Raw genomic sequence first — 13,918 nt, 5'->3', positions numbered from 1 at the left:
ATGTCTTGGCACTAGTGGGACTATAGCAAAGTCCAATAGCCACGTATAGGATGCCACTAGGTACACTGAGTGTGTGCTAGTATAATGGCTTAGTTATAATTAGTTGGAGTGTGCAACGCAGGCAGATGCGCTCTGCAAATGTCTTGGCACTAGTGGGACTATAGCAAAGTCCAATAGCCACGTATAGGATGCCACTAGGTACACTGAGTGTGTGCTAGTATAATGGCTTAGTTATAATTAGTTGGAGTGTGCAATGCAGGCAGATGCGTTCTGCAAATGTCTTGGCACTAGTGGGACTAAAGCAAAGTCCAATAGCCACGTATAGGATGCCACTAGGTACACTAAGTGTTTGCTAGTATAATGGCTTAGTTATAATTAGTTGGAGTGTGCAACGCAGGCAGATGCGCTCTGCAAATGTCTTGGCACTAGTGGGACTATAGCAAAGTCCAATAGCCACGTATAGGATGCCACTAGGTACACTGAGTGTTTGCTAGTATAATGGCTTAGTTATAATTAGTTGGAGTGTGCAACGCAGGCAGATGCACTCTGCAAATGTCTTGGCACTAGTGGGACTATAGCAAAGTCCAATAGCCACGTATAGGATGCCACTAGGTACACTGAGTGTTTGCTAGTATAATGGCTTAGTTATAATTAGTTGGAGTGTGCAACGCAGGCAGATGCGCTCTGCAAATGTCTTGGCACTAGTGGGACTATAGCAAAGTCCAATAGCCACGTATAGGATGCCACTAGGTACACTAAGTGTTTGCTAGTATAATGGCTTAGTTATAATTAGTTGGAGTGTGCAACGCAGGCAGATGCGCTCTGCAAATGTCTTGGCACTAGTGGGACTATAGCAAAGTCCAATAGCCACGTATAGGATGCCACTAGGTACACTGAGTGTGTGCTAGTATAATGGCTTAGTTATAATTAGTTGGAGTGTGCAACGCAGGCAGATGCGTTCTGCAAATGTCTTGGCACTAGTGGGACTAAAGCAAAGTCCAATAGCCACGTATAGGATGCCACTAGGTACACTGAGTGTGTGCTAGTATAATGGCTTAGTTATAATTAGTTGGAGTGTGCAACGCAGGCAGATGCGCTCTGCAAATGTCTTGGCACTAGTGGGACTATAGCAAAGTCCAATAGCCACGTATAGGATGCCACTAGGTACACTAAGTGTTTGCTAGTATAATGGCTTAGTTATAATTAGTTGGAGTGTGCAACGCAGGCAGATGCGCTCTGCAAATGTCTTGGCACTAGTGGGACTATAGCAAAGTCCAATAGCCACGTATAGGATGCCACTAGGTACACTGAGTGTGTGCTAGTATAATGGCTTAGTTATAATTAGTTGGAGTGTGCAACGCAGGCAGATGCGCTCTGCAAATGTCTTGGCACTAGTGGGACTATAGCAAAGTCCAATAGCCACGTATAGGATGCCACTAGGTACACTGAGTGTGTGCTAGTATAATGGCTTAGTTATAATTAGTTGGAGTGTGCAACGCAGGCAGATGCGCTCTGCAAATGTCTTGGCACTAGTGGGACTATAGCAAAGTCCAATAGCCACGTATAGGATGCCACTAGGTACACTAAGTGTTTGCTAGTATAATGGCTTAGTTATAATTAGTTGGAGTGTGCAACGCAGGCAGATGCGCTCTGCAAATGTCTTGGCACTAGTGGGACTATAGCAAAGTCCAATAGCCACGTATAGGATGCCACTAGGTACACTGAGTGTGTGCTAGTATAATGGCTTAGTTATAATTAGTTGGAGTGTGCAACGCAGGCAGATGCGCTCTGCAAATGTCTTGGCACTAGTGGGACTATAGCAAAGTCCAATAGCCACGTATAGGATGCCACTAGGTACACTGAGTGTGTGCTAGTATAATGGCTTAGTTATAATTAGTTGGAGTGTGCAACGCAGGCAGATGCGCTCTGCAAATGTCTTGGCACTAGTGGGACTATAGCAAAGTCCAATAGCCACGTATAGGATGCCACTAGGTACACTGAGTGTTTGCTAGTATAATGGCTTAGTTATAATTAGTTGGAGTGTGCAACGCAGGCAGATGCGCTCTGCAAATGTCTTGGCACTAGTGGGACTATAGCAAAGTCCAATAGCCACGTATAGGATGCCACTAGGTACACTGAGTGTTTGCTAGTATAATGGCTTAGTTATAATTAGTTGGAGTGTGCAACGCAGGCAGATGCGCTCTGCAAATGTCTTGGCACTAGTGGGACTATAGCAAAGTCCAATAGCCACGTATAGGATGCCACTAGGTACACTGAGTGTTTGCTAGTATAATGGCTTAGTTATAATTAGTTGTAGTGTGCAATGCAGGCAGACGTGCTCTGCAAATGTCTTTGCACTAGTGGGACTATAGCAAAGTCCAATAGCCACAGATAGGATGCCACTAGGTACACTGAGTGTTTGCTAGTATAATGGCTTAGTTATGAGTTGGAGTGTGCAGAGGACAAGAGGGTACAGTGGCAGGATTGTGGTGCTCTGGGTAGAGGAATGGAAGCCTGCCTTTCTATTCCCTCCTAATGGTGAAATGCAGGGAGGAAATCCCTGACCTTGGCTGCACAGACGCTGGCGCTGTTTTCAGGACCTGTCACCTTAACTCTGACCCTGCCGGTTTGAGCCCTTAAAAGGACTGCTATAAAGTGCTCTCCCTATGCTGTCTAACGCTGTGTATGCAGCGCATACAGCTGTATCAGCGATAGGACTCAAGACGGAGCTGCAACAGTGATGTCTGACACCAAAGACGCAGAAGGCAGATAATGGCGTCCGTGAAGAAAATGTCCGGTTTTATAATGCAGGGACATGTGACATGCAGATCCTATCACACATGCCGTTGCTTCTCTGGCTCAAAGTCCACTTAGCTGTGTGTGTGTCTGTGATTGGCTGACATGCTGGCCCGCCCCACAAGACGCGCGCGCTTAGGGAAGGAAGACAAGAAAAAAAAAAAAAAATGGCGATCGCCATTATAGAAACAGCAGTGATCTGAAGGCGCTGTTCACGCACACTATACACTGAAATGTGATAATAGTTTGATTCACAGAGTGACTTACACTATTACAGCAGAAACCAAGCTATGATTTAGCTGTTTTTTGGCTGCTAGAACCGTTCTCGAACGTTTCTAGAACTATCGAGCTTTTGCAAAAAGCTCGAGTTCTAGTTCGATCTAGAACATGCCCCAAAATCACTCGAGCCTAGAACTGGAGAACCACGAACCACGAACCGCGCTCAACTCTACTGTGTAGTCGATGATGTGGAAAAAAAGAACTTTATGTCTTTGAGTAATCAACTTCTGCACGTTTGCAACAGAAGCTTTCCTTGTTAGCACAATAGGTGGCGCGTCAATCTCAAACTCTTAAGGTCATGATTGTGATCCTCACATGTGGCACTTTTCTTTGGAGATTTTGTCTCCATCTTGTCTAGAGAGCCACATTTGTTTCCACTGAGTACCAAAAATCAACAATAATATATTGAGGGGTTTGAGTCTCTTGACACCAAGTATTTGGAAGTCGAAGGTAAGAATGATTTCCGATATGAGCTCAAATGGCTTTTTGTGGAAAAGAATGGAATGAATGGCTAAAAGCTCTTGTGGTCAGCATTTTTCGCTGCAAAGAGCAATTTTAATCTAAACTAACTTTGTCTGCAAGGTATGTGTCGACCTTTGAATGCAGGAAATATTGCAGAAAAAAGTGGCACTCCCCTATCAGGAATTGAACCAGTAAACTAAGAAAACTGCTTGCTAATTAATATGGGATATTCCACAGAGTTGCAGAAAACATATAGGGTTTAAAAAAAAAAAAAAAAAAAAAAAGAGTGTTGCCTTCACTAAAAAGCTGTTTTTCATTTTAGTAGTTGAATCCTGCCTCATTTGAGCTGGAGTTACCAGGTCAATTCAATATACTGAAGATTGTAAGTTTTTTCCTCAGACGGTATGTAGTTTACTCATTATCTTTGGCAGGAGAGCCTAGAAACTTTACCATTCAGTTCCAATATTCTATGGATAAGTAAGGAAATTTTAGGTCAAATGACAGGCCACAATGGCCAAACAATTGCGTCGGCCTTTGAATGTTGAAACAAGCACAGAAAAATTTGCATTCCCATACCGGGAGTCGAACCCGGGCCGCCTGGGTGAGAACCAGGAATCCTAACTGCTAGACCATATGGGAAATGTTGTGCTGTGTAGTCGATGATGTGGAAAAAAAGAACTTTATTTCTTTGAGTAAGCAACTTCTGCACGTTTGCAACAGAAGCTTTCCTTGTTAGCACAATAGGTGTCGCGTCAATCTCAAACTCTTAAGGTCATGGGTGTGATCCTCACATGTGGCCCTTTTCTTTGGAGATTTTGTCTCCATCTTGTCTAGAGAGCCACATTTGTTTCCACTGAGTACCAAAAATCAACAATAATATATTGAGGGGTTTGAGTCTCTTGACACCAAGTATTTGGAAGTCGAAGGTAAGAATGATTTCCGATATGAGCTCAAATGGCTTTTTGTGCAAAAGAATGGAATGAATGGCTAAAAGCTCTTGTGGTCAGCATTTTTCGCTGCAAAGAGCAATTTTAATCTAAACTAACTTTGTCTGCAAGGTATGTGTCGACCTTTGAATGCAGGAAATATTGCAGAAAAAAGTGGCACTCCCCTATCAGGAATTGAACCAGTAAACTAAGAAAACTGCTTGCTAATTAATATGGGATATTCCACAGAGTTGCAGAAAACATATTGGGTTTAAAAAAAAAAAAAAAAAAAAAAAAAGAGTGTTGCCTTCACTAAAAAGCTGTTTTTCATTTTAGTAGTTGAATCCTGCCTCATTTGAGCTGGAGTTACCAGGTCCATTCAATATACTGAAGATTGTAAGTTTTTTCCACAGACGGTATGTAGTTTACTCATTATCTTTGGCAGGAGAGCCTAGAAACTTTTCCATTCAGTTCCAATATTCTATGGATAAGTAAGGAAATTTTAGGTCAAATGACAGGCCACAATGGCCAAACAATTGCGTCGGCCTTTGAATGTTGAAACAAGCACAGAAAAATTTGCATTCCCATACCGGGAGTCGAACCCGGGCCGCCTGGGTGAGAACCAGGAATCCTAACCGCTAGATCATATGGGAAATGTTGTGCTGTGTAGTCGATGATGTGGAAAAAAAGAACTTTATTTCTTTGAGTAAGCACAACTTCTGCACGTTTGCAACAGAAGCTTTCCTTGTTAGCACAATAGGTGGCGCGTCAATCTCAAACTCTTAAGGTCATGGGTGTGATCCTCACATGTGGCCCTTTTCTTTGGAGATTTTGTCTCCATCTTGTCTAGAGAGCCACATTTGTTTCCACTGAGTACCAAAAATCAACAATAATATATTGAGGGGTTTGAGTCTCTTGACACCAAGAATTTGGAAGTCGAAGGTAAGAATGATTTCCGATATGAGCTCAAAGGGATTTTTGTGCAACAGAATGGAATGAATAGCTAAAAGCTCTTGTGGTCAGCATTTCTCGCTGCAAAGAGCAATTTTAATCTAAACTAACTTTGTCTGCAAGGTATGTGTCGACCTTTGAATGCAGGAACTATTGCAGAAAAAAGTGGCAGTCCCCTATCAGGAATTGAACCAGTAAACTAAGAAAACTGCTTGCTAATTAATATGGGATATTCCACAGAGTTGCAGAAAACATATAGGGTTTTAAAAAAAAAAAAAAAAGAGTGTTGCCTTCACTAAAAAGCTGTTTTTCATTTTAGTAGTTGAATCCTGCCTCATTTGAGCTGGAGTTAACAGGTCAATTCAATATACTGAAGATTGTAAGTTTTTTCCTCAGACGGTATGTAGTTTACTCATTATCTTTGGCAGGAGAGCCTAGAAACTTTACCATTCAGTTCCAATATTCTATGGATAAGTAAGGAAATTTTAGGTCAAATGACAGGCCACAATGGCCAAACAATTGCGTCGGCCTTTGAATGTCGAAACAAGCACAGAAAAATTTGCATTCCCATACCGGGAGTCGAACCCGGGCCGCCTGGGTGAGAACCAGGAATCCTAACCGCTAGACCATATGGGAAATGTTGTGCTGTGTAGTCGATGATGTGGAAAAAAAGAACTTTATTTCTTTGAGTAAGCAACTTCTGCACGTTTGCAACAGAAGCTTTCCTTGTTAGCACAATAGGTGGCGCGTCAATCTCAAACTCTTAAGGTCATGATTGTGATCCTCACATGTGGCCCTTTTCTTTGGAGATTTTGTCTCCATCTTGTCTAGAGAGCCACATTTGTTTCCACTGAGTACCAAAAATCAACAATAATATATTGAGGGGTTTGAGTCTCTTGACACCAAGTATTTGGAAGTCGAAGGTAAGAATGATTTCCGATATGAGCTCAAATGGCTTTTTGTGCAAAAGAATGGAATGAATGGCTAAAAGCTCTTGTGGTCAGCATTTTTCGCTGCAAAGAGCAATTTTAATCTAAACTAACTTTGTCTGCAAGGTATGTGTCGACCTTTGAATGCAGGAAATATTGCAGAAAAAAGTGGCACTCCCCTATCAGGAATTGAACCAGTAAACTAAGAAAACTGCTTGCTAATTAATATGGGATATTCCACAGAGTTGCAGAAAACATATTGGGTTTAAAAAAAAAAAAAAAAAAAAAAAAGAGTGTTGCCTTCACTAAAAAGCTGTTTTTCATTTTAGTAGTTGAATCCTGCCTCATTTGAGCTGGAGTTACCAGGTCCATTCAATATACTGAAGATTGTAAGTTTTTTCCACAGACGGTATGTAGTTTACTCATTATCTTTGGCAGGAGAGCCTAGAAACTTTTCCATTCAGTTCCAATATTCTATGGATAAGTAAGGAAATTTTAGGTCAAATGACAGGCCACAATGGCCAAACAATTGCGTCGGCCTTTGAATGTTGAAACAAGCACAGAAAAATTTGCATTCCCATACCGGGAGTCGAACCCGGGCCGCCTGGGTGAGAACCAGGAATCCTAACCGCTAGATCATATGGGAAATGTTGTGCTGTGTAGTCGATGATGTGGAAAAAAAGAACTTTATTTCTTTGAGTAAGCACAACTTCTGCACGTTTGCAACAGAAGCTTTCCTTGTTAGCACAATAGGTGGCGCGTCAATCTCAAACTCTTAAGGTCATGGGTGTGATCCTCACATGTGGCCCTTTTCTTTGGAGATTTTGTCTCCATCTTGTCTAGAGAGCCACATTTGTTTCCACTGAGTACCAAAAATCAACAATAATATATTGAGGGGTTTGAGTCTCTTGACACCAAGAATTTGGAAGTCGAAGGTAAGAATGATTTCCGATATGAGCTCAAATGGCTTTTTGTGCAACAGAATGGAATGAATAGCTAAAAGCTCTTGTGGTCAGCATTTTTCGCTGCAAAGAGCAATTTTAATCTAAACTAACTTTGTCTGCAAGGTATGTGTCGACCTTTGAATGCAGGAACTATTGCAGAAAAAAGTGGCAGTCCCCTATCAGGAATTGAACCAGTAAACTAAGAAAACTGCTTGCTATTTAATATGGGATATTCCACAGAGTTGCAGAAAACATATAGGGTTTTAAAAAAAAAAAAAAAAAAAAAAAAGAGTGTTGCCTTCACTAAAAAGCTGTTTTTCATTTTAGTAGTTGAACCCTGCCTCATTTGAGCTGGAGTTAACAGGTCAATTCAATATACTGAAGATTGTAAGTTTTTTCCTCAGACGGTATGTAGTTTACTCATTATCTTTGGCAGGAGAGCCTAGAAACTTTACCATTCAGTTCCAATATTCTATGGATAAGTAAGGAAATTTTAGGTCAAATAACAGGCCACAATGGCCAACCAATTGCGTCGGCCTTTGAATGTCGAAACAAGCACAGAAAAATTTGCATTCCCATACCGGGAGTCGAACCCGGGCCGCCTGGGTGAGAACCAGGAATCCTAACCGCTAGACCATATGGGAAATGTTGTGCTGTGTAGTCGATGATGTGGAAAAAAAGAACTTTATTTCTTTGAGTAAGCAACTTCTGCATGTTTGCAACAGAAGCTTTCCTTGTTAGCACAATAGGTGGCGCGTCAATCTCAAACTCTTAAGGTCATGATTGTGATCCTCACATGTGGCACTTTTCTTTGGAGATTTTGTCTCCATCTTGTCTAGAGAGCCACATTTGTTTCCACTGAGTACCAAAAATCAACAATAATATATCGAGGGGTTTGAGTCTCTTGACACCAAGAATTTGGAAGTCGAAGGTAAGAATGATTTCCGATATGAGCTCAAATGGCTTTTTGTGCAACAGAATGGAATGAATGGCTAAAAGCTCTTGTTGTCAGCATTTTTCGCTGCAAAGAGCAATTTTAATCTAAACTAACTTTGTCTGCAAGGTATGTGTCGACCTTTGAATGCAGGAACTATTGCAGAAAAAAGTGGCAGTCCCCTATCAGGAATTGAACCAGTAAACTAAGAAAACTGCTTGCTAATTAATATGGGATATTCCACAGAGTTGCAGAAAACATATAGGGTTTTAAAAAAAAAAAAAAAAAAATAAAGAGTGTTGCCTTCACTAAAAAGCTGTTTTTCATTTTAGTAGTTGAACCCTGCCTCATTTGAGCTGGAGTTAACAGGTCAATTCAATATACTGAAGATTGTAAGTTTTTTCCTCAGACGGTATGTAGTTTACTCATTATCTTTCGCAGGAGAGCCTAGAAACTTTACCATTCAGTTCCAATATTCTATGGATAAGTAAGGAAATTTTAGGTCAAATAACAGGCCACAATGGCCAACCAATTGCGTCGGCCTTTGAATGTCGAAACAAGCACAGAAAAATTTGCATTCCCATACCGGGAGTCGAACCCGGGCCGCCTGGGTGAGAACCAGGAATCCTAACCGCTAGACCATATGGGAAATGTTGTGCTGTGTAGTCGATGATGTGGAAAAAAAGAACTTTATTTCTTTGAGTAAGCAACTTCTGCATGTTTGCAACAGAAGCTTTCCTTGTTAGCACAATAGGTGGCGCGTCAATCTCAAACTCTTAAGGTCATGATTGTGATCCTCACATGTGGCACTTTTCTTTGGAGATTTTGTCTCCATCTTGTCTAGAGAGCCACATTTGTTTCCACTGAGTACCAAAAATCAACAATAATATATCGAGGGGTTTGAGTCTCTTGACACCAAGAATTTGGAAGTCGAAGGTAAGAATGATTTCCGATATGAGCTCAAATGGCTTTTTGTGCAACAGAATGGAATGAATAGCTAAAAGCTCTTGTGGTCAGCATTTTTCACTGCAAAGAGCAATTTTAATCTAAACTAACTTTGTCTGCAAGGTATGTGTCGACCTTTGAATGCAGGAACTATTGCAGAAAAAAGTGGCAGTCCCCTATCAGGAATTGAACCAGTAAACTAAGAAAACTGCTTGCTAATTAATATGGGATATTCCACAGAGTTGCAGAAAACATATAGGGTTTTAAAAAAAAAAAACAAAAAAAAAAAAAAGAGTGTTGCCTTCACTAAAAAGCTGTTTTTCATTTTAGTAGTTGAATCCTGCCTCATTTGAGCTGGAGTTAACAGGTCAATTCAATATACTGAAGATTGTAAGTTTTTTCCTCAGACGGTATGTAGTTTACTCATTATCTTTGGCAGGAGAGCCTAGAAACTTTACCATTCAGTTCCAATATTCTATGGATAAGTAAGGAAATTTTAGGTCAAATGACAGGCCACAATGGCCAAACAATTGCGTCGGCCTTTGAATGTCGAAACAAGCACAGAAAAATTTGCATTCCCATACCGGGAGTCGAACCCGGGCCGCCTGGGTGAGAACCAGGAATCCTAACCGCTAGACCATATGGGAAATGTTGTGCTGTGTAGTCGATGATGTGGAAAAAAAGAACTTTATTTCTTTGAGTAAGAAACTTCTGCACGTTTGCAACAGAAGCTTTCCTTGTTAGCACAATAGGTGGCGCGTCAATCTCAAACTCTTAGGGTATGTGCGCACGTTGCTTTTTACCTGCTTTTTACCTGCTTTTTTGCTGCTTTTTCTTCTGCGCTGTTTAATGCCAAAATGGATGTGTTCTTCTATTCAAGCAAAGTCTATGGGAATTTGGGTTTATTGTTCACACTATGTTGTTCAAAATGCTGCCTTTTTGTGGCAGAACTTTGGTCAAAAACTCAGCTTTTCAAAGAAGCAACATGTCAATTGTTTTTGCCATTTGGGTTTTGCACTGCAAAGCTGAGTTTTTGACCAAAGTTCTGCCACAAAAAGGCAGCATTTTGAACAACATAGTGTGAACAGGAAACCCAAATTCCCATAGACTTTGCTTGAATAGAAGAACACATCCATTTTGGCATTAAACAGCGCAGAAGAAAAAGCAGCAAAAAAGCAGGTAAAAAGCAACGTGCGCACATACCCTCAAGGTCATGATTGTGATCCTCACATGTGGCCCTTTTCTTTGGAGATTTTGTCTCCATCTTGTCTAGAGAGCCACATTTGTTTCCACTGAGTACAAAAAATCAACAATAATATGTTGAGGGGTTTGAGTCTCTTGACACCAAGTATTTGGAAGTTGAAGGTAAGAATGATTTCCGATATGAGCTCAAATGGCTTTTTGTGCAACAGAATGGAATGAATGGCTAAAAGCTCTTGTGGTCAGCATTTTTCGCTGCAAAGAGCAATTTTAATCTAAACTAACTTTGTCTGCAAGGTATGTGTCGACCTTTGAATGCAGGAAATATTGCAGAAAAAAGTGGCACTCCCCTATCAGGAATTGAACCAGTAAACTAAGAAAACTGCTTGCTAATTAATATGGGATATTCCACAGAGTTGCAGAAAACATATAGGGTTTAAAAAAAAAAAAAAAGAGTGTTGCCTTCACTAAAAAGCTGTTTTTCATTTTAGTAGTTGAATCCTGCCTCATTTGAGCTGGAGTTACCAGGTCAATTCAATATACTGAAGATTGTAAGTTTTTTCCTCAGACGGTATGTAGTTTACTCATTATCTTTGGCAGGAGAGCCTAGAAACTTTACCATTCAGTTCCAATATTCTATGGATAAGTAAGGAAATTTTAGGTCAAATGACAGGCCACAATGGCCAAACAATTGCGTCGGCCTTTGAATGTCGAAACAAGCACAGAAAAATTTGCATTCCCATACCGGGAGTCGAACCCGGGCCGCCTGGGTGAGAACCAGGAATCCTAACCGCTAGACCATATGGGAAATGTTGTGCTGTGTAGTCGATGATGTGGAAAAAAAGAACTTTATGTCTTTGAGTAATCAACTTCTGCACGTTTGCAACAGAAGCTTTCCTTGTTAGCACAATAGGTGGCGCGTCAATCTCAAACTCTTAAGGTCATGATTGAGATCCTCACATGTGGCCCTTTTCTTTGGAGATTTTGTCTCCATTTTGTCTCCATCTTGTCTAGAGAGCCACATTTGTTTCCACTGAGTACCAAAAATCAACAATAATATGTTGAGGGGTTTGAGTCTCTTGACACCAAGTATTTGGAAGTTGAAGGTAAGAATGATTTCCGATATGAGCTCAAATGGCTTTTTGTGCAAAAGAATGGAATGAATGGCTAAAAGCTCTTGTGGTCAGCATTTTTCGCTGCAAAGAGCAATTTTAATCTAAACTAACTTTGTCTGCAAGGTATGTGTCGACCTTTGAATGCAGGAACTATTGCAGAAAAAAGTGGCACTCCCCTATCAGGAATTGAACCAGTAAACTAAGAAAACTGCTTGCTAATTAATATGGGATATTCCACAGAGTTGCAGAAAACATATAGGGTTTTTAAAAAAAAAAAAAAAAAGAGTGTTGCCTTCACTAAAAAGCTGTTTTTCATTTTAGTAGTTGAATCCTGCCTCATTTGAGCTGGAGTTACCAGGTCAATTCAATATACTGAAGATTGTAAGTTTTTTCCTCAGACGGTATGTAGTTTACTCATTATCTTTGGCAGGAGAGCCTAGAAACTTTACCATTCAGTTCCAATATTCTATGGATAGGTAAGGAAATTTTAGGTCAAATGACAGGCCACAATGGCCAAACAATTGCGTCGGCCTTTGAATGTTGAAACAAGCACAGAAAAATTTGCATTCCCATACCGGGAGTCGAACCCGGGCCGCCTGGGTGAGAACCAGGAATCCTAACCGCTAGACCATATGGGAAATGTTGTGCTGTGTAGTCGATGATGTGGAAAAAAAGAACTTTATTTCTTTGAGTAAGCAACTTCTGCACGTTTGCAACAGAAGCTTTCCTTGTTAGCACAATAGGTGGCGCGTCAATCTCAAACTCTTAAGGTCATGGGTGTGATCCTCACATGTGGCCCTTTTCTTTGGAGATTTTGTCTCCATCTTGTCTAGAGAGCCACATTTGTTTCCACTGAGTACCAAAAATCAACAATAATATATTGAGGGGTTTGAGTCTCTTGACACCAAGTATTTGGAAGTCGAAGGTAAGAATGATTTCCGATATGAGCTCAAATGGCTTTTTGTGCAAAAGAATGGAATGAATGGCTAAAAGCTCTTGTGGTCAGCATTTTTCGCTGCAAAGAGCAATTTTAATCTAAACTAACTTTGTCTGCAAGGTATGTGTCGACCTTTGAATGCAGGAAATATTGCAGAAAAAAGTGGCACTCCCCTATCAGGAATTGAACCAGTAAACTAAGAAAACTGCTTGCTAATTAATATGGGATATTCCACAGAGTTGCAGAAAACATATAGGGTTTTAAAAAAAAAAAACAAAAAAAAAAAAAAGAGTGTTGCCTTCACTAAAAAGCTGTTTTTCATTTTAGTAGTTGAATCCTGCCTCATTTGAGCTGGAGTTAACAGGTCAATTCAATATACTGAAGATTGTAAGTTTTTTCCTCAGACGGTATGTAGTTTACTCATTATCTTTGGCAGGAGAGCCTAGAAACTTTACCATTCAGTTCCAATATTCTATGGATAAGTAAGGAAATTTTAGGTCAAATGACAGGCCACAATGGCCAAACAATTGCGTCGGCCTTTGAATGTCGAAACAAGCACAGAAAAATTTGCATTCCCATACCGGGAGTCGAACCCGGGCCGCCTGGGTGAGAACCAGGAATCCTAACCGCTAGACCATATGGGAAATGTTGTGCTGTGTAGTCGATGATGTGGAAAAAAAGAACTTTATTTCTTTGAGTAAGAAACTTCTGCACGTTTGCAACAGAAGCTTTCCTTGTTAGCACAATAGGTGGCGCGTCAATCTCAAACTCTTAGGGTATGTGCGCACGTTGCTTTTTACCTGCTTTTTACCTGCTTTTTTGCTGCTTTTTCTTCTGCGCTGTTTAATGCCAAAATGGATGTGTTCTTCTATTCAAGCAAAGTCTATGGGAATTTGGGTTTCTTGTTCACACTATGTTGTTCAAAATGCTGCCTTTTTGTGGCAGAACTTTGGTCAAAAACTCAGCTTTTCAAAGAAGCAACATGTCAATTGTTTTTGCCATTTGGGTTTTGCACTGCAAAGCTGAGTTTTTGACCAAAGTTCTGCCACAAAAAGGCAGCATTTTGAACAACATAGTGTGAACAGGAAACCCAAATTCCCATAGACTTTGCTTGAATAGAAGAACACATCCATTTTGGCATTAAACAGCGCAGAAGAAAAAGCAGCAAAAAAGCAGGTAAAAAGCAGGTAAAAAGCAACGTGCGCACATACCCTCAAGGTCATGATTGTGATCCTCACATGTGGCCCTTTTCTTTGGAGATTTTGTCTCCATCTTGTCTAGAGAGCCACATTTGTTTCCACTGAGTACAAAAAATCAACAATAATATGTTGAGGGGTTTGAGTCTCTTGACACCAAGTATTTGGAAGTTGAAGGTAAGAATGATTTCCGATATGAGCTCAAATGGCTTTTTGTGCAACAGAATGGAATGAATGGCTAAAAGCTCTTGTGGTCAGCATTTTTCGCTGCAAAGAGCAATTTTAATCTAAACTAACTTTGTCT

At 40.5% G+C, this 13,918-nt stretch overlaps 7 non-coding genes across 7 annotated transcripts; all 7 read right to left on the bottom strand.

The window, feature by feature from the left end:
* Positions 1–5,978: 5,978 nt before the first annotated feature.
* Positions 5,979–6,050, bottom strand: TRNAE-CUC (transfer RNA glutamic acid (anticodon CUC)). The gene has a single exon. It is a non-coding gene; the product is annotated as a tRNA-Glu (tRNA).
* Positions 6,051–7,859: 1,809 nt separating this feature from the next.
* Positions 7,860–7,931, bottom strand: TRNAE-CUC (transfer RNA glutamic acid (anticodon CUC)). The gene has a single exon. It is a non-coding gene; the product is annotated as a tRNA-Glu (tRNA).
* Positions 7,932–8,798: 867 nt separating this feature from the next.
* On the bottom strand, positions 8,799–8,870 carry TRNAE-CUC (transfer RNA glutamic acid (anticodon CUC)). Its single transcript has one exon. It is a non-coding gene; the product is annotated as a tRNA-Glu (tRNA).
* An 871-nt stretch (positions 8,871–9,741) lies between these two features.
* On the bottom strand, positions 9,742–9,813 carry TRNAE-CUC (transfer RNA glutamic acid (anticodon CUC)). The gene has a single exon. It is a non-coding gene; the product is annotated as a tRNA-Glu (tRNA).
* Positions 9,814–11,102: 1,289 nt separating this feature from the next.
* On the bottom strand, positions 11,103–11,174 carry TRNAE-CUC (transfer RNA glutamic acid (anticodon CUC)). Its single transcript has one exon. It is a non-coding gene; the product is annotated as a tRNA-Glu (tRNA).
* An 873-nt stretch (positions 11,175–12,047) lies between these two features.
* Positions 12,048–12,119, bottom strand: TRNAE-CUC (transfer RNA glutamic acid (anticodon CUC)). Its single transcript has one exon. It is a non-coding gene; the product is annotated as a tRNA-Glu (tRNA).
* Positions 12,120–12,990: 871 nt separating this feature from the next.
* Positions 12,991–13,062, bottom strand: TRNAE-CUC (transfer RNA glutamic acid (anticodon CUC)). The gene has a single exon. It is a non-coding gene; the product is annotated as a tRNA-Glu (tRNA).
* Between the last annotated feature and the right edge of the window lie 856 nt (positions 13,063–13,918).

This window comes from Anomaloglossus baeobatrachus, chromosome 4, assembly GCF_048569485.1.
Source record: "Anomaloglossus baeobatrachus isolate aAnoBae1 chromosome 4, aAnoBae1.hap1, whole genome shotgun sequence".
Lineage (NCBI taxonomy): Eukaryota > Metazoa > Chordata > Amphibia > Anura > Aromobatidae > Anomaloglossus > Anomaloglossus baeobatrachus.
This window is presented reverse-complemented; position numbering and strand designations above follow the sequence as displayed.